The sequence below is a fragment of the Salmo salar genome, chromosome ssa07 (assembly GCF_905237065.1).
Source record: "Salmo salar chromosome ssa07, Ssal_v3.1, whole genome shotgun sequence".
Lineage (NCBI taxonomy): Eukaryota > Metazoa > Chordata > Actinopteri > Salmoniformes > Salmonidae > Salmo > Salmo salar.
In genome coordinates, this window is record NC_059448.1 from 59,383,896 (window position 1) to 59,409,974 (window position 26,079).

The 26,079-nt window shown below is 47.1% G+C and overlaps 1 pseudogene across 1 annotated transcript in view; it reads right to left on the minus strand.

Moving 5' to 3' along the window:
• Positions 1 to 26,079, minus strand: part of LOC123723653 (nuclear pore complex protein Nup107-like) — a 34,025-nt pseudogene that overhangs the window by 717 nt on the left and 7,229 nt on the right. Inside the window, exons 8-25 of the transcript XR_006770694.1 lie at positions 25,761 to 25,809; positions 25,562 to 25,633; positions 22,749 to 22,837; positions 22,582 to 22,660; positions 20,797 to 20,913; positions 20,515 to 20,605; positions 19,874 to 20,013; positions 18,367 to 18,510; positions 16,839 to 16,887; positions 13,716 to 13,785; positions 10,466 to 10,581; positions 9,610 to 9,799; positions 3,216 to 3,328; positions 2,935 to 3,037; positions 2,647 to 2,807; positions 2,319 to 2,444; positions 512 to 625; positions 194 to 361 (exon numbers count right to left, since the gene is read on the minus strand). The product of XR_006770694.1 is annotated as a nuclear pore complex protein Nup107-like (transcript). The remainder of the gene's footprint in view (positions 1 to 193; positions 362 to 511; positions 626 to 2,318; positions 2,445 to 2,646; positions 2,808 to 2,934; positions 3,038 to 3,215; positions 3,329 to 9,609; positions 9,800 to 10,465; positions 10,582 to 13,715; positions 13,786 to 16,838; positions 16,888 to 18,366; positions 18,511 to 19,873; positions 20,014 to 20,514; positions 20,606 to 20,796; positions 20,914 to 22,581; positions 22,661 to 22,748; positions 22,838 to 25,561; positions 25,634 to 25,760; positions 25,810 to 26,079) is intronic.

Genomic DNA, 26,079 nt, shown 5'->3' on the forward strand with positions numbered 1-26,079 from the left:
TAGTCGCAGATCGTAGCAGACGAAGGACAGGAGAGAGAAGAGGATGCCCTCAGCCCAGGTCAGACTCCAGTACAGACCATGGAAATATCATTTCTAAACTCCAGACCATGGAAATATCATTTCTAAACTCCAGACCATGGAAATATCATTTCTAAACTCCAGACCATGGAAATATCATTTCTAAACTCCAGACCTCGTAGAGACGGTGTTGGTCTGAGGCGATGACATCAGCCAGTCTGAGACTCTCCTGGTGACGTTGTGTTCTCTGCAGTACTGTCTGCAACAGGAAGGACATCATGGGCAGACAGAGTCTACGGAGCAGCACCATCTGGTGACCTCTCTCTGGGTCCTCCTCCGTATCCTGGAATAGAAGGACAGTGGTAGAAGTAACTTGTACCTAGAAAGAACAGTGGTACTGGAGACAGAGAGCTAATAAGGCTCAAATGCTAACCTAGCGCCCTCATACCACCAACTGTCAGTTACTACCATTAATAGTCAGATACAGACAGACCTCTCGGACGTCGACCATCCAGCCCCCGTCCACAAACAGCAGGACGTTGTAGATTCTCTCCTTCACGTCTTCAGTCAGAGCCTCCAGACGGCCGGTCCAGCTGTCATGTTCCAGCTACAGGAGAGGTCACACTTTACACACATTTTTACTTTTTTCTGGTCAATTACGCTAAATAATAGCATTGTTGGCATTAGCGTTCTTCATCTGATCCAGGAACAGCTACACTAAACAAATTAAACACCTCACCTGTTCTACCATAACACAGAGACTGATCTAGGATCAGACTGTACTGTGTATCTGGTACCCTATCCCCTACATAGTAAACTCATTTTGACCTGGGCCTCCTATAGAGTACACTAGTTTTAACCATATCCCTATGGTGCACTACATAGGGAATAGGGTGTATTGGGTAACCCTATGGTGCACTACATAGGGAATAGGGTGTATTGGGTAACCCTATGGTGCACTACATAGGGAATAGGGTGTATTGGGTAACCCTATGGTGCACTACATAGGGAATAGGGTGTATTGGGTAACCCTATGGTGCACTACATAGGGAATAGGGTGTATTGGGTAACCCTATGGTGCACTACATAGGGAATAGGGTGTATTGGGTAACCCTATGGTGCACTACATAGGGAATAGGGTGTATTGGGTAACCCTATGGTGCACTACATAGGGAATAGGGTGTATTGGGTAACCCTATGGTGCACTACATAGGGAATAGGGTGTATTGGGTAACCCTATGGTGCACTACATAGGGAATAGGGTGTATTGGGTAACCCTATGGTGCACTACATAGGGAATAGGGTGTATTGGGTAACCCTATGGTGCACTACATAGGGAATAGGGTGTATTGGGTAACCCTATGGTGCACTACATAGGGAATAGGGTGTATTGGGTAACCCTATGGTGCACTACATAGGGAATAGGGTGTATTGGGTAACCCTATGGTGCACTACATAGGGAATAGGGTGTATTGGGTAACCCTATGGTGCACTACATAGGGAATAGGGTGTATTGGGTAACCCTATGGTGCACTACATAGGGAATAGGGTGTATTGGGTAACCCTATGGTGCACTACATAGGGAATAGGGTGTATTGGGTAACCCTATGGTGCACTACATAGGGAATAGGGTGTATTGGGTAACCCTATGGTGCACTACATAGGGAATAGGGTGTATTGGGTAACCCTATGGTGCACTACATAGGGAATAGGGTATATTGGGTAACCCTATGGTGCACTACATAGGGAATAGTGTGTATTGGGTAACCCTATGGTGCACTACATAGGGAATAGGGTGTATTGGGTAACCCTATGGTGCACTACATAGGGAATAGGGTGTATTGGGTAACCCTATGGTGCACTACATAGGGAATAGGGTGTATTGGGTAACCCTATGGTGCACTACATAGGGAATAGGGTGTATTGGGTAACCCTATGGTGCACTACATAGGGAATAGGGTGTATTGGGTAACCCTATGGTGCACTACATAGGGAATAGGGTGTATTGGGTAACCCTATGGTGCACTACATAGGGAATAGGGTGTATTGGGTAACCCTATGGTGCACTACATAGGGAATAGGGTGTATTGGGTAACCCTATGGTGCACTACATAGGGAATAGGGTGTATTGGGTAACCCTATGGTGCACTACATAGGGAATAGGGTGTATTGGGTACCCCTATGGTGCACTACATAGGGAATAGGGTGTATTGGGTAACCCTATGGTGCACTACATAGGGAATAGGGTGTATTGGGTAACCCTATGGTGCACTACATAGGGAATAGGGTGTATTGGGTACCTGGTACTCGTTCTCCTTCATCTCGTAGGCCACCGTCTCAGTGAACTTGGCCTGGGCCGGCAGGCTGGGCTTCTGGGGGGGGGAGTTCATGTGATGGAACCACTCATTAAACGCCTCATGAGCTTCCTGGGGGGGGGGAGGAGGAGGGAGAGGGGAGGAGAGGGAGAAGGGGAGGGAGGGGAGAGGGGGGGAGGAGAGGGAGGGGAGAGGGAGAGGGAGGAGGGGGAGAGAGACACACACACCACTTATACAACTACAGGAGACCTCTCTAAAAACATTCAATATACAGTGGAGCCAATCACAGCGCTGCGAGAGCTTGTCCCCTCACCAGGTAAGCGCGGACACACAGGTGTTCCCTGACGGCGTTCTCATCCTCCGCGGGAAGGGGCGTGTCCAGGCCTAGCTCCTCCCACTGGCGGTATATCTCCCTCATAGAGTCCTCGGGGACCTTAGCGAACACCACCTTGGCTGCATGGTGCTTCTTACAGGCTGGAGGAGACGGCAGAGAGGACAGAGAACAATGGATCAACAGCCTGGTTGAAAAACAAGGAGAGCCAATACAAGGTTTATGTGTGGGAGAACAACGATCTGTTTCAGAAGCTTGTGTGAAACGTACCCAGGAACTTCCTCATGATGGCGTTGCTCTGTTTGAGGGCCTCAGCTCTCTGGGCGGGGTCAAACACCAGCCAATCAATCACATCGATCTTCCTCTGGTCCTCCTGGGGGGTGGGGGGGTGCAGGGTTAACATGACCACATGGTGTGTGTGTTTCTCCTGTGTGTGTGTGTTTCGTACCGCTGAGGTGACGGTGTCCAGTGTGTGTGTGTGTGTGTGTGTGTGTGTGTGTGTGTGTGTGTGTGTGTGTGTGTGTGTGTGTGTGTGTGTGTGTGTTTCATACCGCTGAGGTGCCAGTGTCCAGTGCAGGGGTGAGGTCATGATGAGCGAACTCCTCAGTGTCTCTCTCTCTGATGTTCTCCACCACCATCTTAGTGACCGCTGCCACGTCCAGACCTGACCACAACACAACAGTTAGATACCTGTACCTTTAAAAGACTGCTGCCACGTCCAGACCACAACACAACAGTTAGATACCTGTACCTTTAAAAGACTGCTGCCACATCCAGACCACAACACAACAGTTAGATACCTGTACCTTTAAAAGACTGCTGCCACATCCAGACCTGACCACAACACAACAGTTAGATACCTGTACCTTTAAAAGACTGCTGCCACGTCCAGACCTGACCACAACACAACAGTTAGATACCTGGACCTTTAAAAGACTGCTGCCACGTCCAGACCACAACACAACAGTTAGATACCTGTACCTTTAAAAGACTGCTGCCACGTCCAGACCTGACCACAACACAACAGTTAGATACCTGGACCTTTAAAAGACTGCTGCCACGTCCAGACCACAACACAACAGTTAGATACCTGGACCTTTAAAAGACTGCTGCCACGTCCAGACCACAACACAACAGTTAGATACCTGTACCTTTAAAAGACTGCTGCCACGTCCAGACCACAACACAACAGTTAGATACCTGTACCTTTAAAAGACTGCTGCCACGTCCAGACCTGACCACAACACAACAGTTAGATACCTGGACCTTTAAAAGACTGCTGCCACGTCCAGACCACAACACAACAGTTAGTTACCTGTACCTTTAAAAGACTGCTGCCACGTCCAGACCTGACCACAACACAACAGTTAGATACCTGTACCTTTAAAAGACTGCTGCCACGTCCAGACCACAACACAACAGTTAGATACCTGTACCTTTAAAAGACTGCTGCCACGTCCAGACCACAACACAACAGTTAGATACCTGGACCTTTAAAAGACTGCTGCCACGTCCAGACCACAACACAACAGTTAGTTACCTGTACCTTTAAAAGACTGCTGCCACGTCCAGACCTGACCACAACACAACAGTTAGATACCTGTACCTTTAAAAGACTGCTGCCACGTCCAGACCACAACACAACAGTTAGATACCTGGGCCTTTAAAAGACTGCTGCCACGTCCAGACCACAACACAACAGTTAGATACCTGTACCTTTAAAAGACTGCTGCCACGTCCAGACCACAACACAACAGTTAGATACCTGTACCTTTAAAAGACTGCTGCCACGTCCAGACCACAACACAACAGTTAGATACCTGGGCCTTTAAAAGACTGCTGCCACGTCCAGACCACAACACAACACAACAGTTAGATACCTGGACCTTTAAAAGACTGCTGCCACGTCCAGACCACAACACAACAGTTAGATACCTGTACCTTTAAAAGACTGCTGCCACATCCAGACCTGACCACAACAGTTAGATACCTGTACCTTTAAAAGACTGCTGCCACGTCCAGACCTGACCACAACACAACAGTTAGATACCTGTACCTTTAAAAGACTGCTGCCACGTCCAGACCTGACCACAACACAACAGTTAGATACCTGTACCTTTAAAAGACTGCTGCCACGTCCAGACCACAACACAACAGTTAGATACCTGGACCTTTAAAAGACTGCTGCCACATCCAGACCACAACACAACACAACAGTTAGATACCTGTACCTTTAAAAGACTGCTGCCACGTCCAGACCACAACACAACAGTTAGATACCTGGACCTTTAAAAGACTGCTGCCACATCCAGACCACAACACAACACAGATACCTGTACCTTTAAAAGACTGCTGCCACATCCAGACCACAACACAACACAACAGTTAGATACCTGTACCTTTAAAAGACTGCTGCCACATCCAGACCTGACCACAACACAACAGTTAGATACCTGTACCTTTAAAAGACTGCTGCCACGTCCAGACCACAACACAACAGTTAGATACCTGTACCTTTAAAAGACTGCTGCCACGTCCAGACCACAACACAACAGTTAGATACCTGGACCTTTAAAAGACTGCTGCCACATCCAGACCACAACACAACACAACAGTTAGATACCTGTACCTTTAAAAGACTGCTGCCACGTCCAGACCACAACACAACAGTTAGATACCTGGGCCTTTAAAAGACTGCTGCCACATCCAGACCACAACACAACAGTTAGATACCTGTACCTTTAAAAGACTGCTGCCACGTCCAGACCACAACACAACAGTTAGATACCTGTACCTTTAAAAGACTGCTGCCACGTTCAGACCACAACACAACAGTTAGATACCTGGACCTTTAAAAGACTGCTGCCACGTCCAGACCTGACCACAACACAACAGTTAGATACCTGTACCTTTAAAAGACTGCTGCCACGTCCAGACCACAACACAACAGTTAGATACCTGTACCTTTAAAAGACTGCAGCCACGTCCAGACCTGACCACAACACAACAGTTAGATACCTGTACCTTTAAAAGACTGCTGCCACGTCCAGACCACAACACAACAGTTAGATACCTGTACCTTTAAAAGACTGCTGCCACATCCAGACCTGACCACAACACAACAGTTAGATACCTGTACCTTTAAAAGACTGCTGCCACGTCCAGACCACAACACAACAGTTAGATACCTGGACCTTTAAAAGACTGCTGCCACGTCCAGACCTGACCACAACACAACAGTTAGATACCTGTACCTTTAAAAGACTGCTGCCACATCCAGACCTGACCACAACACAACAGTTAGATACCTGTACCTTTAAAAGACTGCTGCCACGTCCAGACCACAACACAACAGTTAGATACCTGTACCTTTAAACATTTGCAATATGCTCTGCCATTTCCTGGTTACTAAAATTAAAATAGTTCACCTAATTTCAGTTTATAGGACAAAATAAGCCAGTATACAGTAGAGAATCATTGTAGCATCTAAACCACTGAAATATATTATCAATAACCAAAAAATATTGTATTTTCAGCTGTTTGAAACTGGTGCACAACACCTATAAAGACAAAGAAATTAAACTTAAGAACGGGAAGCATAGAAATAGCACACATAGACCATATATATATATATATATATATATATAGACTGTAGGGTTTTCCCACCTTCCTACAGTCCATAGCTGCAGAAAAGAGAACGTCTGCATGGCCTATTTTAATATAGTTACAAACCTCATTGAATTGGCGGCTGTAGAATCTCAGAGGAATGTCAGACCGTGTGACTCTATAGCTTCACACCAAGGGGTGTCAAACATCTGGCCCACGAGCCCATTCAACCCTCGCTGGAGTATTTATCATGTGGTTTTGGTTTTTATGGGGGTAGATATAAACGATCTTAAATCGACATTGAAATGACTAAAACCAAATATATATGTATTTTTTTTAAATGTAGAAATCTCGCGTCTTGTGACGGCCGGCCGCCCAACAACCTGCCCACTTGACCCTATCCCCTCCTCTCTTCTCCAGACCATTTCCGGAGACCTTCTCCCCTTCCTCACCTCGCTCATCAACTCATCCTTGACCGCTGGCTACGTCCCTTCCGTCTTCAAGAGAGCGAGAGTTGCACCCCTTCTGAAAAAAACCTACACTCGATCCCTCCGATGTCAACAACTACAGACCAGTATCCCTTCTTTCTTTTCTCTCCAAAACTCTTGAACGTGCCGTCCTTGGCCAGCTCTCCTGCTATCTCTCTCAGAATGACCTTCTTGATCCTAAGTCAGGTTTCAAGACTGGGCATTCAACTGAGACTGCTCTTCTCTGTGTCACGGAGGCTCTCCGCACTGCTAAAGCTAACTCTCTCTCCTCTGCTCTCATCCTTCTAGACCTATCTGCTGCCTTTGATACTGTGAACCATCAGATCCTCCTCTCCACCCTCTCCGAGTTGGGCATCTCCGGCGCGGCCCACGCTTGGATTGCATCCTACCTGACAGGTCGCTCCTACCAGGTGGCGTGGCGAGAATCTGTCTCCGCACCATGCGCTCTCACCACTGGTGTCCCCCAGGGCTCTGTTCTAGGCCCTCTCCTATTCTCGCTATACACCAAGTCACTTGGCTCTGTCATATCCTCACATGGTCTCTCCTATCATTGCTATGCAGATGACACACAATTAATCTTCTCCTTTCCCCCTTCTGATAACCAGGCGGCGAATCGCATCTCTGCATGTCTGTCAGACATATCAGTGTGGATGACGGATCACCAGCTCAAGCTGAACCTCGGCAAGACGGAGCTGCTCTTCCTCCCGGGGAAGGACTGCCCGTTCCATGATCTCGCCATCACGGTTGACAACTCCCTTGTGTCCTCCTCCCAGAGTGCTAAGAACCTTGGCGTGATCCTGGACAACACCCTGTCATTCTCCACTAACATCAAGGCGGTGACCCGATCCTGTAGGTTCATGCTCTACAACATTCGCAGAGTACGACCCTGCCTCACACAGGAAGCGGCGCAGGTCCTAATCCAGGCACTTGTCATCTCCCGTCTGGATTACTGCAACTCGCTGTTGGCTGGGCTCCCTGCCTGTGCCATTAAACCCCTACAACTCATCCAGAACGCCGCAGCCCGTCTGGTGTTCAACCTTCCCAAGTTCTCTCACGTCACCCCGCTCCTCCGCTCTCTCCACTGGCTTCCAGTTGAAGCTCGCATCCGCTACAAGACCATGGTGATTGCCTACGGAGCTGTGAAGGGAACGGCACCTCCATACCTTCAGGCTCTGATCAGGCCCTACACCCAAACAAGGGCACTGCGTTCATCCACCACTGGCCTGCTGGCCCCCCTACCTCTGAGGAAGCACAGTTCCCGCTCAGCCCAGTCAAAACTGTTCGCTGCTCTGGCACCCCAATGGTGGAACAAGCTCCCTCACGACGCCAGGACAGCGGAGTCAATCACCACCTTCCGGAGACACCTGAAACCCCACCTCTTTAAGGAATACCTAGGATAGGATAAAGTAATCCTTCTAACCCCCCCCCTTAAAAGATTTAGATGCACTATTGTAAAGTGGTTGTTCCACTGGATATCATAAGGTGAATGCACCAATTTGTAAGTCGCTCTGGATAAGAGCGTCTGCTAAATGACTTAAATGTAAATGTAAATGTAGAAATGATAATGAACCTACATTTATAGTCTCTTCACTCTGTCCAGCTAGATAACAGTCATTAATAGTCTCTTCACTCTGACCAGCTAGATAACAGTCATTAATAGTCTCTTCACTCTGACCAGCTAGATAACAGTCATTAATAGTCTCTTCACTCTGACCAGCTAGATAACAGTCATTAATAGTCTCTTCACTCTGACCAGCTAGATAACAGTCATTAATAGTCTCTTCACTCTGTCCAGCTAGATAACAGTCATTAATAGTCTCTTCACTCTGTCCAGCTTGATAACAGTCATTTATAGTCTCTTCACTCTGTCCAGCTAGATAACAGTCATTTATAGTCTCTTCACTCTGTCCAGCTAGATAACAGTCATTTATAGTCTCTTCACTCTGTCCAGCTAGATAAGTCATCTATAGTCTCTTCACTCTGACCAGCTAGATAACAGTCATCTATAGTCTCTTCACTCTGACCAGCTAGATAACAGTCATTTATAGTCTCTTCACTCTGTCCAGCTAGATAACAGTCATTAATAGTCTCTTCACTCTGACCAGCTAGATAACAGTCATTTAGTCTCTTCACTCTGTCCAGCTAGATAACAGTCATTTAGTCTCTTCACTCTGACCAGCTTGATAACAGTCATTTATAGTCTCTTCACTCTGACCAGCTAGATAACAGTCATTAATAGTCTCTTCACTCTGACCAGCTAGATAACAGTCATTAATAGTCTCTTCACTCTGACCAGCTAGATAACAGTCATTAATAGTCTCTTCACTCTGTCCAGCTTGATAACAGTCATTTATAGTCTCTTCAATCTGACCAGCTTGATAATAGTCATTTATAGTCTCTTCACTCTGTCCAGCTAGATAAGTCATTAATAGTCTCTTCACTCTGTCCAGCTTGATAACAGTCATTTATAGTCTCTTCACTCTGACCAGCTAGATAAGTCATTTATAGTCTCTTCAATCTGACCAGCTTGATAATAGTCATTTATAGTCTCTTCACTCTGTCCAGCTAGATAACAGTCATTAATAGTCTCTTCACTCTGACCAGCTAGATAACAGTCATTTATAGTCTCTTCACTCTGTCCACTCTTCGAACCAAAAGTTAGCCCACAGGGAGAATAGTCCTCTATCCATCACTTTTGGAATTATTTTTAGGAAATTTCAAATGGCGAGGAAATCTAACACATTTTAAATCCGGTCCTCCAGACCTCAGTGAAGACCAAATGTGGCCCGGCAGGGAAAATTAGTTTGACCCCCCCCATCCCATCCCAGCAGCCTCTGTGTGAGACACTGACCTGCCTCCCTGGCCAGCTCCAGACAGCGTTGTCTCTGCTCAGCCTCGGTGACCTCCTCCAGGAAGAGAGCGTACTGGGCGGTAGCCAGGTCTGGAGGCAGGTGACTGACATAGAAGGCTATCAGATCAATGTGCTTCTCCTTCATCAACAGAGAGATGTAGGCCTTCAGGACATCCACTGATACCTCCTCCTGATTGGGTGAGGGGAAACACATGAGTGGAGGGATATGTGGATTGTGTGAGGAATGGTTGATGTTTATATTAGGTGTATAACAACAGAAGTGTGTTTCTCTCTGTGTGTGTGTGTGTTACTGTACCTTGAGCTGCATGCCCAGGCTGCAGTAGAACACCAGGTGTGTGTGTGTGTGTGTGTGTGTGTGTGTGTACTACTGTACCTTGAGCTGCATGCCCAGGCTGCAGTAGAACAACATGTGTGTGTGTACTACTGTACCTTGAGCTGCATGCCCAGGCTGCAGTAGAACAACATGTGTGTGTGTGTGTGTACTACTGTACCTTGAGCTGCATGCCCAGGCTGCGGTAGAACAACAGGTATGTGTGTGTGTGTGTGTGTACTACTGTACCTTGAGCTGCATGCCCAGGCTGCAGTAGAACACCAGGTGTGTGTGTGTGTGTGTGTACTACTGTACCTTGAGCTGCATGCCCAGGCTGCGGTAGAACAACAGGTGTGTGTGTGTGTGTGTGTGTGTGTGTGTGTGTGTGTGTGTGTGTGTGTGTGTGTGTGTGTGTGTGTGTGTGTACACTACTGTACCTTGAGCTGCATGCCCAGGCTGCGGTAGAACAACAGGTGTGTGTGTGTGTGTGTGTGTGTGTGTGTGTGTGTGTGTACACTACTGTACCTTGAGCTGCATGCCCAGGCTGCGGTAGAACAACAGCAGGTGAGTCATGAAGCGCAGCAGGTGAGAGGGCAGAGCAGGACTCCTGGTTAACCAGTTACTGAACTCCTCCAACAGACCTGACACACACACACACAGTTTTATACTCTGACACTTTCATACAGCAGTAACATACCTGCATTAACCACAACCACAAAGTCACTCTGGATAGTGACTGACTACCTCATGTACCTGGTGACCAGAACCACAAAGTCACTCTGGATAGTGACTGACTACCTCATGTACCTGGTGACCAGAACCACAAAGTCACTCTGGATAGTGACTGACTACTTCATGTACCTGGTGACCAGAACCACAAAGTCAGTCTGGATAGTGACTGACTACCTCATGTACCTGGTGACCAGAACCACAAAGTCACTCTGGATAGTGACTGACTACTTCATGTACCTGGTGACCAGAACCACAAAGTCAGTCTGGATAGTGACTGACTACCTCATGTACCTGGTGACCAGAACCACAAAGTCACTCTGGATAGTGACTGACTACCTCATGTACCTGGTGACCAGAACCACAAAGTCACTCTGGATAGTGACTGACTACCTCATGTACCTGGTGACCAGAACCACAAAGTCAGTCTGGATAGTGACTGACTACCTCATGTACCTGGTGACCAGAACCACAAAGTCACTCTGGATAGTGACTGACTACCTCATGTACCTGGTGACCAGAACCACAAAGTCAGTCTGGATAGTGACTGACTACCTCATGTACCTGGTGACCAGAACCACAAAGTCACTCTGGATAGTGACTGACTACCTCATGTACCTGGTGACCAGAACCACAAAGTCACTCTGGATAGTGACTGACTACCTCATGTACCTGGTGACCAGAACCACAAAGTCAGTCTGGATAGTGACTGACTACCTCATGTACCTGGTGACCAGAACCACAAAGTCAGTCTGGATAGTGACTGACTACCTCATGTACCTGGTGACCAGAACCACAAAGTCACTCTGGATAGTGACTGACTACCTCATGTACCTGGTGACCAGAACCACAAAGTCACTCTGGATAGTGACTGACTACCTCATGTACCTGATGACCAGAACTACAAAGTCACTCTGGATAGTGACTGACTACCTCATGTACCTGGTGACCAGAACCACAAAGTCACTCTGGATAGTGACTGACTACCTCATGTACCTGGTGACCAGAACCACAAAGTAACTCTGGATAGTGACTGACTACCTCGTGACTTTTGTCTGACTGTACGGTCTTTCCATAGGCTGACACCGACATGGCCATGGACTTAGTCACAGTCCAGTGAAAATCTCACTTTTAAAAGTTAGATTCTGTTAACTCATAAATGTTGTTGACTCATCTGATACTTATTTGTAGCCAAAGCGTAAATAAAAAAAATAAACCACCTCAAATTGGTATCTCAAACAGACCGTTTAAAAAAAGCTTGGCATTTCCTCATAGAACATGATGTCATGATAGAACATGAGGTCACGGTGGCTCATTGGCTGCTCTTTAACATAATTAAAACAATAGTAAGGAAAAACGATTTAACTCACATTGTAATGAATTCTAGGTCCTATTTCATAGAGATGTGGAAACACTAGACAGCTAGTTACAGGTTAATAACAGACTCACCGTCCAGGTCACCCAGGAAACACCAGACAGCTAGTTACAGGTTAATAACAGACTCACCGTCCAGGTCACCCAGGAAACACCAGACAGCTAGTTACAGGTTAATAACAGACTCACCGTCCAGGTCACCCAGGAAACACTAGACAGCTAGTTACAGGTTAATAACAGACTCACCGTCCAGGTCACCCAGGAAACACTAGACAGCTAGTTACAGGTTAATAACAGACTCACCGTCCAGGTCACCCAGGAAACACCAGACAGCTAGTTACAGGTTAATAACAGACTCACCGTCCAGGTCACCCAGGAAACACCAGACAGCTAGTTACAGGTTAATAACAGACTCACCGTCCAGGTCACCCAGGAAACACTAGACAGCTAGTTACAGGTTAATAACAGACTCACCGTCCAGGTCACCCAGGAAACACTAGACAGCTAGTTACAGGTTAATAACAGACTCACCGTCCAGGTCACCCAGGAAACACTAGACAGCTAGTTACAGGTTAATAACAGACTCACCGTCCAGGTCACCCAGGAAACACTAGACAGCTAGTTACAGGTTAATGACAGACTCACCGTCCAGGTCACCCAGGAAACACTAGACAGCTAGTTACAGGTTAATGACAGACTCACCGTCCAGGTCACCCAGGAAACACTAGACAGCTAGTTACAGGTTAATGACAGACTCACCGTCCAGGTCACCCAGGAAACACTAGACAGCTAGTTACAGGTTAATGACAGACTCACCGTCCAGGTCACCCAGGAAACACTAGACAGCTAGTTACAGGTTAATGACAGACTCACCGTCCAGGTCACCCAGGAAACACCAGACAGCTAGTTACAGGTTAATAACAGACTCACCGTCCAGGTCACCCAGGAAACACTAGACAGCTAGTTACAGGTTAATAACAGACTCACCGTCCAGGTCACCCAGGAAACACCAGACAGCTAGTTACAGGTTAATGACAGACTCACCGTCCAGGTCACCCAGGAAACACTAGACAGCTAGTTACAGGTTAATAACAGACTCACCGTCCAGGTCACCCAGGAAACACTAGACAGCTAGTTACAGGTTAATAACAGACTCACCGTCCAGGTCACCCAGGAAACACCAGACAGCTAGTTACAGGTTAATGACAGACTCACCGTCCAGGTCACCCAGGAAACACCAGACAGCTAGTTACAGGTTAATAACAGACTCACCGTCCAGGTCACCCAGGAAACACCAGACAGCTAGTTACAGGTTAATGACAGACTCACCGTCCAGGTCACCCAGGAAACACTAGACAGCTAGTTACAGGTTAATAACAGACTCACCGTCCAGGTCACCCAGGAAACACCAGACAGCTAGTTACAGGTTAATAACAGACTCACCGTCCAGGTCACCCAGGAAACACTAGACAGCTAGTTACAGGTTAATAACAGACTCACCGTCCAGGTCACCCAGGAAACACCAGACAGCTAGTTACAGGTTAATAACAAGACTCACCGTCCAGGTCACCCAGGAAACACCAGACAGCTAGTTACAGGTTAATAACAGACTCACCGTCCAGGTCACCCAGGAAACACTAGACAGCTAGTTACAGGTTAATAACAGACTCACCGTCCAGGTCACCCAGGATTACTAACTTCTGGATGATGTGGTAGTGTTCTTTAGTCTCTTCCAGGACTTTCTGTGGAGAAGAGGGAAGGAGAAATTCAGTGTCTTTCACAGGACTATGGGAGTCCCTAAGACCGGCGCGACGTAGCCAGCCAGCAGACCGGCGCGACGTGGATAGCCAGTAGACCGGCGCGACGTGGATAGTAGACCGGTGCGACGTAGATAGTAGACCGGTATGATGTAGATAGCCAGTAGACCGGTACGACGTAGATAGTAGACCGGTACGACGTAGATAGCCAGTAGACCGGTACGACGTAGATAGCCAGTAGACCGGTACGACGTAGATAGCCAGTAGACCGGCACGACGTAGATAGCCAGTAGACCGGTACGACGTAGATAGCCAGTAGACCGATGCGACGTAGATAGCCAGTAGACCGGTACGACGTAGATAGCCAGTAGACCGCACGACGTAGACAGCCAGTAGACCGGTACGACGTAGACAGATAATAGACCGTACGACGTAGACAGATAATAGACCGTACGACGTAGACAGATAATAGACCGTACGACGTAGACAGATAATAGACCGCACGACGTAGACAGATAATAGACCGGACGACGTAGACAGATAATAGACCGATACGACGTGAGACAGATAATAGACCCGTACGACGTAGACAGATAATAGACCGTACGCACGTAGACAGATAATAGACCGGTACGACGTAGACAGATAATAGACCCATACGACGTAGACAGATAATAGACCGATACACGTAGACAGATAATAGACCGATGCGACGTAGACAGATAATAGACCGCACGACGTAGACAGATAATAGACCGATGCGACGTAGACAGATAACAGACCGGTACGACGTAGACAGATAATAGACCGCTACGACGTAGACAGATAATAGACCGGCACGACGTAGACAGATAATAGACCGATACGACGTAGACAGATAATAGACCGACGACGTAGACAGATACTAGACCGCACGACGTAGACAGATAATAGACCGTACGACGTGAGACAGATAATAGACCGGTACGACGTAGACAGATAATAGACCGGTACGACGTAGACAGATAATAGACCGTACGACGTGAGACAGATAATAGACCGGTACGACGTAGACAGATAATAGACCGTACGACGTAGACAGATAATAGACCGTACGACGTAGACAGATAATAGACCGATACGACGTAGACAGATAATAGACCGTACGACGTAGACAGATAATAGACCGATACGACGTAGACAGATAATAGACCGGTACGACGTAGACAGATAATAGACCGCACGACGTAGACAGATAATAGACCGTACGACGTAGACAGATAATAGACCGTGCACGACGAGACAGATAATAGACCGGCACGACGTAGACAGATAATAGACCGGTACGACGTAGACAGATAATAGACCGGTACGACGTAGACAGATAATAGACCGGTACGACGTAGACAGATAATAGACCGGCACGACGTAGACAGATAATAGACCGATGCGACGTAGACAGACAATAGACCGCACGACGTAGATAGACAATAGACCGATCGACGTAGATAGACAATAGACCGGTACGACGTAGATAGACAGTAGACCGATACGACGTAGATAGACAGTAGACCGGTATGACGTAGATAGACAGTAGACCGGTATGACGTAGATAGACAGTAGACCGGTATGACGTAGATAGACAGTAGACCGGTATGACGTAGATAGACAGTAGACCGGTATGACGTAGATAGCCAGTAGACCGGTATGACGTAGATAGCCAGTAGACCGGTATGACGTAGATAGCCAGTAGACCGGTATGACGTAGATAGCCAGTAGACCGGTATGACGTAGATAGCCAGTAGACCGGTATGACGTAGATAGCCAGTAGACCGGTATGACGTAGATAGCCAGTAGACCGGTATGATGTAGATAGCCAGTAGACCGGTATGATGTAGATAGCCAGTAGACCGGTATGATGTAGATAGCCAGTAGACCGGTATGATGTAGATAGCCAGTAGACTGGTATGATGTAGATAGCCAGTAGACCGGTATGATGTAGATAGCCAGTAGACCGGTATGACGTAGATAGCCAGTAGACTGGTATGATGTAGATAGCCAGTAGACTGGTATGACGTAGATAGCCAGTAGACTGGTATGATGTAGATAGCCAGTAGACTGGTATGATGTAGATAGCCAGTAGACTGGTATGATGTAGATAGCCAGTAGACTGGTATGATGTAGATAGCCAGTAGACTGGTATGATGTAGATAGCCAGTAGACTGGTATGATGTAGATAGCCAGTAGACTGGTATGATGTAGATAGCCAGTAGACTGGTATGATGTAGATAGATAGTAGACCGGTATGATGTAGATAGATAGTAGACCGGTATGATGTAGATAGATAGTAGACCGGTATGATGTAGATAGCCAGTAGACCGGTATGATGTAGATAGATAGTAGACTGGTATGATGTAGATAGATAGTAGACTGGTATGATGTAGATAGATAGTAGACTGGTATGATGTAGATAGATAGTAGACTGGTATGATGTAGATAGATAGTAGACTGGTATGATGTAGACAGCCAGTAGACTGGTATGATGTAGACAGCCAGTAGACTGGTATGATGTAGACAGCCAGTAGACTGGTATGATGTAGACTGGTATGATGTAGACTGTTATGACGTAGATAGATAGTAGACTGGTATGATGTAGACTGGTATGATGTAGACTGGTATGATGTAGACTGGTATGATGTAGACAGTAGACTGGTATGACGTAGATAGTAGACTGGTATGATGTAGATAGTAGACAGTAGACTGGTATGACGTAGACTGGTATGATGTAGATAGTAGACTGGTATGACGTAGATAGTAGACTGGTATGACGTAGATAGTAGACTGGTATGACGTAGATAGTAGACTGGTATGACGTAGACAGTAGACTGGTATGATGTAGATAGTAGACAGTAGACTGGTATGATGTAGATAGTAGACTGGTATGATGTAGACAGTAGACTGGTATGATGTAGACAGTAGACTGGTATGATGTAGATAGTAGACTGGTATGATGTACACACACACAGCTAGTTTGATAAAGCAGACAAACAGATGCTGACCTTTGACTCTGTTGCCAGCAGCTCCTCAAACACCTTCTCTAGTGTCCAGCTGGAGAGAAAAGGGAGACATGGTAGAAATGTTAGGTTAGGTTCCTGATCCTCAACCCTCCTCTAGAGGCTGGGGATTTTACCTGGACTCCAGGTATTTTCTACCAGAGGCTGTATTTTGTAGGCAGGGCTACCCACTAAAGGGTATGGTCCCTGGGTAAGACTTCCTACTACAGGCTGGGGATCTTACTTGGCCTCCAGGTATTCTCTACTAGATGGGATCTTACTTGGCCTCCAGGTATTCTCTACTAGAGGGGATCTTACTTGGCCTCCAGGTATTCTCTACTAGAGGGATCTTACTTGGCCTCCAGGTATTCTCTACTAGAGGGGATCTTACTTGGCCTCCAGGTATTCTCCACTAGATGGGATCTTACTTGGCCTCCAGGTATTCTCCACTAGATGGGATCTTACTTGGCCTCCAGGTATTCTCCACTAGAGGGGATCTTACTTGGCCTCCAGGTATTCTCTACTAGAGGGGATCTTACTTGGCCTCCAGGTATTCTCTACTAGAGGGGATCTTACTTGGCCTCCAGGTATTCTCTACTAGAGGGGATCTTACTTGGCCTCCAGGTATTCTCTACTAGAGGGGATCTTACTTGGCCTCCAGGTATTCTCCACTAGATGGGATCTTACTTGGCCTCCAGGTATTCTCTACTAGAGGGGATCTTACTTGGCCTCCAGGTATTCTCTACTAGAGGGGATCTTACTTGGCCTCCAGGTATTCTCTACTAGAGGGGATCTTACTTGGCCTCCAGGTATTCTCCACTAGATGGGATCTTACTTGGCCTCCAGGTATTCTCCACTAGATGGGATCTTACTTGGCCTCCAGGTATTCTCCACTAGATGGGATCTTACTTGGCCTCCAGGTATTCTCCACTAGATGGGATCTTACTTGGCCTCCAGGTATTCCCCACTAGATGGGATCTTACTTGGCCTCCAGGTATTCTCCACTAGATGGGATCTTACTTGGCCTCCAGGTATTCTCTACTAGATGGGATCTTACTTGGCCTCCAGGTATTCTCTACTAGAGGGGATCTTACTTGGCCTCCAGGTATTCTCTACTAGAGGGGATCTTACTTGGCCTCCAGGTATTCTCTACTAGAGGGGATCTTACTTGGCCTCCAGGTATTCTCCACTAGATGGGATCTTACTTGGCCTCCAGGTATTCTCTACTAGATGGGATCTTACTTGGCCTCCAGGTATTCTCTACTAGATGGGATCTTACTTGGCCTCCAGGTATTCTCTACTAGAGGGGATCTTACTTGGCCTCCAGGTATTCTCCACTAGATGGGATCTTACTTGGCCTCCAGGTATTCTCTACTAGATGAGATCTTACTTGGCCTCCAGGTATTCTCCACTAGATGGGATCTTACTTGGTGTCCAGGTATTCTCTACCAGAGGCTGTATTCTCTAGGCAGGGCTGCCCACTAAAGAGTATTGTCCCTGGGTAAGGCTACCTTCTAGAGGCTGGGGATCTTACTTGGCCTCCAGGTATTCTCGTGGCAGCTCCTCCAGCTCCTCGCTGCCCATTCCTGAGGACCGGACCTCCTGTTCCACCAGAGAGTCTACCAGGACCCTGAAGTAGGCCCACACTGTCCTCCCACGACTCACACACTGGGAGCAACTAGAGGGAGAGACAGAGAGACAAATCACTATTACCACTCTACTATAGTCCCGTCTACCACCACTCTGCTATAGTCCCGTCTACCACCACTCTGCTATAGTCCCTCTACCACCACTCTGCTATAGTCCCGTCTAGCACCACTCTGCTATAGTCCCGTCTAGCACCACTCTGCTATAGTCCCGTCTGCTATAGTCCCGTCTACTATAGTCCCGTCTACTATAGTCCCGTCTACTATAGTCCCGTCTACTATAGTCCGTCTACTATAGTCCCGTCTACCACCACTCTACTATAGTCCCGTCTACCACCACTCTACTATAGTCCCGTCTACCACCACTCTACTATAGTCCCGTCTACCACCACTCTACTATAGTCCCGTCTACCACCACTCTACTATAGTCCCGTCTACCACCACTCTACTATAGTCCCGTCTACCACCACTCTACTATAGTCCCGTCTACCACCACTCTACTATAGTCCCGTCTACCACCACTCTACTATAGTCCCGTCTACCACCACTCTACTATAGTCCCGTCTACCACCACTCTACTATAGTCCCGTCTACCACCACTCTACTATAGTCCCGTCTACCACCACTCTACTATAGTCCCGTCTACCACCACTCTACTATAGTCCCGTCTACCACCACTCTACTATAGTCCCGTCTACCACCACTCTACTATAGTCCCGTCTACCACCACCTACTATAGTCCCGTCTACCACCACTCTACTATAGTCCCGTCTACCACCACTCTACTATAGTCCTGTCTACCACCACTCTACTATAGTCCTGTCTACCACTGTCCAGTCTACTACCTCTCTACTATAGTCCTGTCTACCACCACTCTACTATAGTCCCGTCTACCACCACTCTACTATAGTCCTGTCTACCACTGTCCAGTCTACTACCTCTCTACTATAGTCCTGTCTACCACCACTCTACTATAGTCCCGTCTACCACCACTCTACTATAGTCCGTCTACCACCACTCTACTATAGTCCCGTCTACCACCTACTATAGTCCCGTCTACCACCACTCTACTATAGTCCTGTCTACCACCACTCTACTATAGTCCCGTCTACCACTCCAGTCTACACCTCTCTACTATAGTCCTGTCTACCACCACTCTACTATAGTCCCGTCTACCACCACTCTACTATAGTCCCGTCTACCACCACTCTACTATAGTCCTCTCTTATGTGAACATTGTTGTTAGATATTAACTTTGACAATGCGTTTCACTTTCCACAACCCCCCCCCCATCTTCCTCCTCCACCTGACCCCCCCCTCCCTCCTCCACCTGACCCCCATCCTCCTCCACCTGACCCCCCTCCTCCTCCTCAGGGAGATGACCACACAACATACCCGTTTGAGGTTCCCACTCAGAACAGCGTAGATGGCTCTCTCATATCTGCTGAAGTGTTCATTATCAGCCATCCTCCAGCAGCACACCTTCCATACACAGCGCTGAGGGTTCCCCTCCACCGGTAGCAGCTCTGCACCGCCTGGACACACACAGTTCCATTACAGACCATTCATAGGGATGTGTGTTTAGGGCTGTTATGGTGACCGAATTACCGCCACACCACGGTAACTAAACTTCTCTAAGCTCTGATGCTGCTGATGGTCATTGGTAGTCTACCAAACTGTCTGGTCATTTGTTCCAATCTGGTCATTGGTAGTCTACCAAACTTGCAATGCTGGTCATTGGTAGTCTACCAAACTCGCTGGTCATTGGTAGTCTACCAAACTTGCTAACTGCCTGGTACTCAGCATTCTATCGGCAGGATTTATTAGACTTTTTAAAATGTAGATGTTCCAAAGGTCAGCATCAGTGTCTTGTAGGCTGTGTGTGGAAGCCAGGAGATGCTAAACGTGTTTATGTTAATTAACGGTCAATTACCGTGAGACCTGCAGCTATTTACAAAATCACCGGCCGACCAAATGTCACGACGGCCACTCGGTGTTGTACATCTGTTGGTGAGAGTGTACGGTGGAGAACTGACCTCCGTTGATGTTGGGGTCGTGGTACAGCTTCCACCCCTCCAGAGTAGCAGCTCTCCATGCCTGGCCACAGCGCTTACACAGCCTCTGGGCCTGCACACAACCACACATCACTAGAAACCAGTTCAGTATAACCCTCCCATCCACCAGGTGGCGCTGTACTGAGATCAGTCTCAAAACGCCACCCTATTAGCTATACACTGCACTACTTTTGACCAGAGGACTATGAGCCCTGGTCAACAGCAGTGCACTATACAGGGAACAAAACGGTGCCTGTTTCTCACCTCGTCAGTCATGCCCGCTCCGGAGGAGGGTGAACAGGTACTTCAGCAGTCTGGCATCATCCTCTCTGTCCAGGTCTGCCAGAGGACGTCTCTCTGTCTGACGGGGCGTCAGGGTCCCTCAGACACACACACTTACTTTATGTTCTAAGTAAAACCATGTATTCCCTATCATGGCATAAGAGGAGAGCATGTAGGAGAGTGTGTGTGTGAGAGAGAGAGCTAGACTGTGAAGAGTAGGCCTAAAAGTCCCTCTTACCAGCTCAGTAACCAGGGGAACATTGTAGCCTGTGAAGAGTAGACCTAAAAGTCCCTCTTACCAGCTCAGTAACCAGGGGGAACATTGTAGCCTGTGAAGAGTAGGCCTAAAAGTCCCTCTTACCAGCTCAGTAACCAGGGGAACATTGTAGCCTGTGAAGAGTAGGCCTAAAAGTCCCTCTTACCAGCTCAGTAACCAGGGGAACAATGTAGCCTGTGAAGAGTAGGCCTAAAAGTCCCTCTTACCAGCTCAGTAACCAGGGGAACATTGCAGCCTGTGAAGAGTAGGCCTAAAAGTCCCTCTTACCAGCTCAGTAACCAGGGGAACATTGTAGCCTGTGAAGAGTAGGCCTAAAAGTCCCTCTTACCAGCTCAGTAACCAGGGGAACATTGGCCTGTAAGAGTAGGCCTAAAAAGTCCCTCTTACCAGCTCAGTAACCAGGGGAACATTGCTTAGCCTGTGAAGAGTAGACCCGGAAAAAGTCCCCTCTTACCAGCTCAGTAACCAGGGGAACATTGTAGCCCCTGTGAAGATAGAGGCCTAAAAGTCCCTCTTACCAGCTCAGTAACCAGGGGAACATTGTAGCCTGTGAAGATAGACCTAAAAGTCCCTCTTACCAGCTCAGTAACCAGGGGAACATTGTAGCCTGTGAAGAAGACCTAAAAGTCCCTCTTACCAGCTCAGTAACCAGGGGAACATTGTAGCCTGTGAAGAGTAGGCCTAAAAGTCCCTCTTACCAGCTCAGTAACCAGGGAACATTGTAGCCTGTGAAGAGTAGGCCTAAAAGTCCCTCTTACCAGCTCAGTAACCAGGGGAACATTGTAGCCTGTGAAGAGTAGGCCTAAAAGTCCCTCTTACCAGCTCAGTAACCAGGGGAACATTGTAGCCTGTGAAGAGTAGGCATAAAAGTCCCTCTTACCAGCTCAGTAACCAGGGGAACATTGTAGCCTGTGAAGAGTAGGCCTAAAAGTCCCTCTTACCAGCTCAGTAACCAGGGGAACATTGTAGCCTGTGAAGAATAGGCATAAAAGTCCCTCTTACCAGCTCAGTAACCAGGGGAACATTGTAGCCTGTGAAGAGTAGGCCTAAAAGTCCCTCTTACCAGCTCAGTAACCAGGGGAACATTGTAGCCTGTGAAGAGTAGGCCTAAAAGTCCCTCTTACCAGCTCAGTAACCAGGGGAACATTGTAGCCTGTGAAGAGTAGGCCTAAAAGTCCCTCTTACCAGCTCAGTAACCAGGGGAACATTGTAGCCTGTGAAGAGTAGGCCTAAAAGTCCCTCTTACCAGCTCAGTAACCAGGGGAACATTGTAGCCTGTGAAGAGTAGGCCTAAAAGTCCCTCTTACCAGCTCAGTAACCAGGGGAACATTGTAGCCTGTGAAGAGTAGGCCTAAAAGTCCCTCTTACCAGCTCAGTAACCAGGGGAACATTGTAGCCTGTGAAGAGTAGGCCTAAAAGTCCCTCTTACCAGCTCAGTAACCAGGGGAACATTGTAGCCTGTGAAGAGTAGACCTAAAAGTCCCTCTTACCAGCTCAGTAACCAGGGGAACATTGAATCCTGTGCTGGATGTGTTTCTCCTCAGTTTCAGAACATGAAGGGTATTCTCCCTGAAAGTCAAACAGAATATTAGCCAAGGAACATGGTCTTCCTAACGACATACAAGTGCTTGTCTCTCAAATGACTCCAGCTACTTACCAGTAGACAGACTTGGCATAGTATTCAATGTTGTCAGAGAAGTCCCCGATTTCATCTTTGGCGATACTCTCTAACCAATCCACAACCAGCTAAGAGAGAGGAGGTGAAACGATTATGTAAAACTGTATGTCTCCATTACAACCATCCATCAGACTAAACAGGACTGTACCACTAGAGACAGACAGGGGATTACAACCATCCATCCATCAGACTAAACAGGACTGTACCACTAGAGACAGACAGGGATTACAACCATCCATCCATCAGACTAAACAGGACTGTACCACTAGAGACAGACAGGGGATTACAACCATCCATCCATCAGACTAAACAGGACTGTACCACTAGAGACAGACAGGGGATTACATCCATCCATCCATCCGACTAAACAGGACTGTACCACTAGAGACAGACAGGGGATTACAACCATCCATCCATCAGACTAAACAGGACTGTACCACTAGAGACAGACAGGGGATTACAACCATCCATCCATCAGACTAAACAGGACTGTACCACTAGAGACAGACAGGGGATTACAACCATCCATCCATCCATCAGACTAAACAGGACTGTACCACTAGAGACAGACAGGGGATTACAACCATCCATCCATCAGACTAAACAGGACTGTACCACTAGAGACAGACAGGGGATTACAACCATCCATCCATCAGACTAAACAGGACTGTACCACTAGAGACAGACAGGGGATTACAACCATCCATCCATCAGACTAAACAGGACTGTACCACTAGAGACAGACAGGGGATTACAACCATCCATCCATCAGACTAAACAGGACTGTACCACTAGAGACAGACAGGGGATTACAACCATCCATCCATCCATCCGACTAAACAGGACTGTACCACTAGAGACAGACAGGGGATTACAACCATCCATCCATCAGACTAAACAGGACTGTACCACTAGAGACAGACAGGGGATTACAACCATCCATCCATCAGACTAAACAGGACTGTACCACTAGAGACAGACAGGGGATTACAACCATCCATCCATCAGACTAAACAGGACTGTACCACTAGAGACAGACAGGGGATTACAACCATCCATCCATCCATCCATCCGACTAAACAGGACTGTACCACTAGAGACAGACAGGGGATTACAACCATCCATCCATCAGACTAAACAGGACTGTACCACTAGAGACAGACAGGGGATTACATCCATCCATCAGACTAAACAGGACTGTACCACTAGAGACAGACAGGGGATTACAACCATCCATCCATCCGACTAACAGGACTGTACCACTAGAGATAGATAATAGGGGAGGTGGTGTGTGTGTTTGTTTTTTTGTGTATATACAGTAACAGTCAAAAGTTTGGACACCTACTCATTCAAGGGTTTTTCTTTATTTTTTACTCTTTTCTACATTGTAGAATAACAGTGAAGACATCAACACTATGAAATAACACATATGGAATCATGTAGTAACCAAAAAAAGTTTTCAACAAAACAGATTCTTCAAAGTAGCCACCCTTTGCCTTGATGACAGCTTTAAACACTCTTGGTATTCTCTCAACCAGCTCCATGAGGTAGTCACCTGGAATGCATTTCAATTAACAGGTGTGCCTTGTTAAAAAGTTCATTTGTGGAATTTCTTTCCTTCTTAATGCATTTGAGCCAATCAGTTGTGTTGTGACAAGGTAGGGGTGGTATACAGAAGATAGCCCTATTTGGTAACAGACCAAGTCCATATTATGGCAAGAACAGCTCAAATAAGCAAAGAGAAACTACAGTCCCTCATTACTAAGACATGATGGTCAGTCAATCAGGAAAACTTCAAGAACTTGGAACGTTTCTTCATGTGCAGTCACAAAAACCATCAAGCGCTATGATGAAACTGGCTCTCATGAGGACCGCCACAGGAAAGGAAGACCCAGCGTTACCTCTGCTGCAGAGGATAAGTTCATTAGAGTTACCAGCCTCAGAAATTGCAGCCCAAATAAATGCTTCACAGAGTTCAAGTAACAGACACATCTCAACATTAACTGTTCAGAGGAGACTGTGTGAATCAGGCCTTCATGGTTGAATTGCTGCAAAGAAACCACTACTAAAGGACACCAATAAGAAGAAAGGACTTGCTTGGGCCAAGAACCACGAGCAATGGACATTAGACTGGTGGAAATCTGTCCTTTGGTCTGATGAATCCAAATTTGAGATTTTTGGTTCCAACTGCCGTGTCTTTGTGAGACGCAGAGTAGGTGAACGGATCTCCGCATGTGTGGTTCCCACCGTGAAGCATGGAGGAGGAGGTGTGATGGTGCTTTGCTGGTGACACTGATTTATTTAGAATTCAAGGCACACTTAACCAGCATGGCTGCCACAGCGTTCTGCAGTGATACACCATCCCATCTGGTTGCGCTTTAGTGGGACTATCATTTGTTTTTCAACAGGACAATGACCCAACACACATCCAGGCTATTTGGCCAAGAAGGAAAGTGATGGAGTCCCGCATCAGATGACCTGGCCTCCACAATCACCCGACCTCAACCAACAAGTGCTCGGCATATGTGGGAACTCCTTCAAGACTGTTGGAAAGGCATTCCAGGTGATGCTGGTTGAGAGAATGCCAAGAGTGTGCAAAGCTGTCATCAAGGCAAAAGGTGGCTACTTTGAAGAATCTAAAATAGATTTTGATTTGTTTAACACTTTTTTTGGTTACTACATGATTCCATATGTGTTATTTCATAGTTTTGATGTCTTCACTATTATTCTACAATGTAGAACATGTTGACTGGTACTGTATGTGTGTGTGTGTGTGTGTGAGAGAGACTAACCTGACTCTGGCGTACTACAGCATCTCTCTGGAAGAGTTGTTCCATCACCACCTTCTCACTAACACCGGGAGCCTGAGGAGAGATGGTCACACACACAGGAGACAGGAAGCTTACTCCATTTCCTTCTCCGTCTCTCCATCACACAGCAAGAAACACCTGTAGTTCCCTAATGACATCATAGTTCTAGAGGTGTACTCACAGCCACATCCACCATGATGTCATCCTCCAGCTCTGACTGGATCCTGTCTCTGAGAGGGGGGGACACACACAATGATGTAACAAAAGTCAAACCACGCGTCTCCATAGCAACACCATTCCTCTATGTAGTGATGAGGAAAATAAATGCAAAAATCGATAGTTACATGTGGGGATATTATGTTGGACGACATACCATATCGACATGTTTTTGTGCTAGTTGGCTGTACCTAAACTTTTCCTTCATAGCTTGTTCTCTTTCAGCATTAAAATGATTTTTTTCATGGCTCTAACTTGTCCCTCTGCAGCAGACATATGGTGAG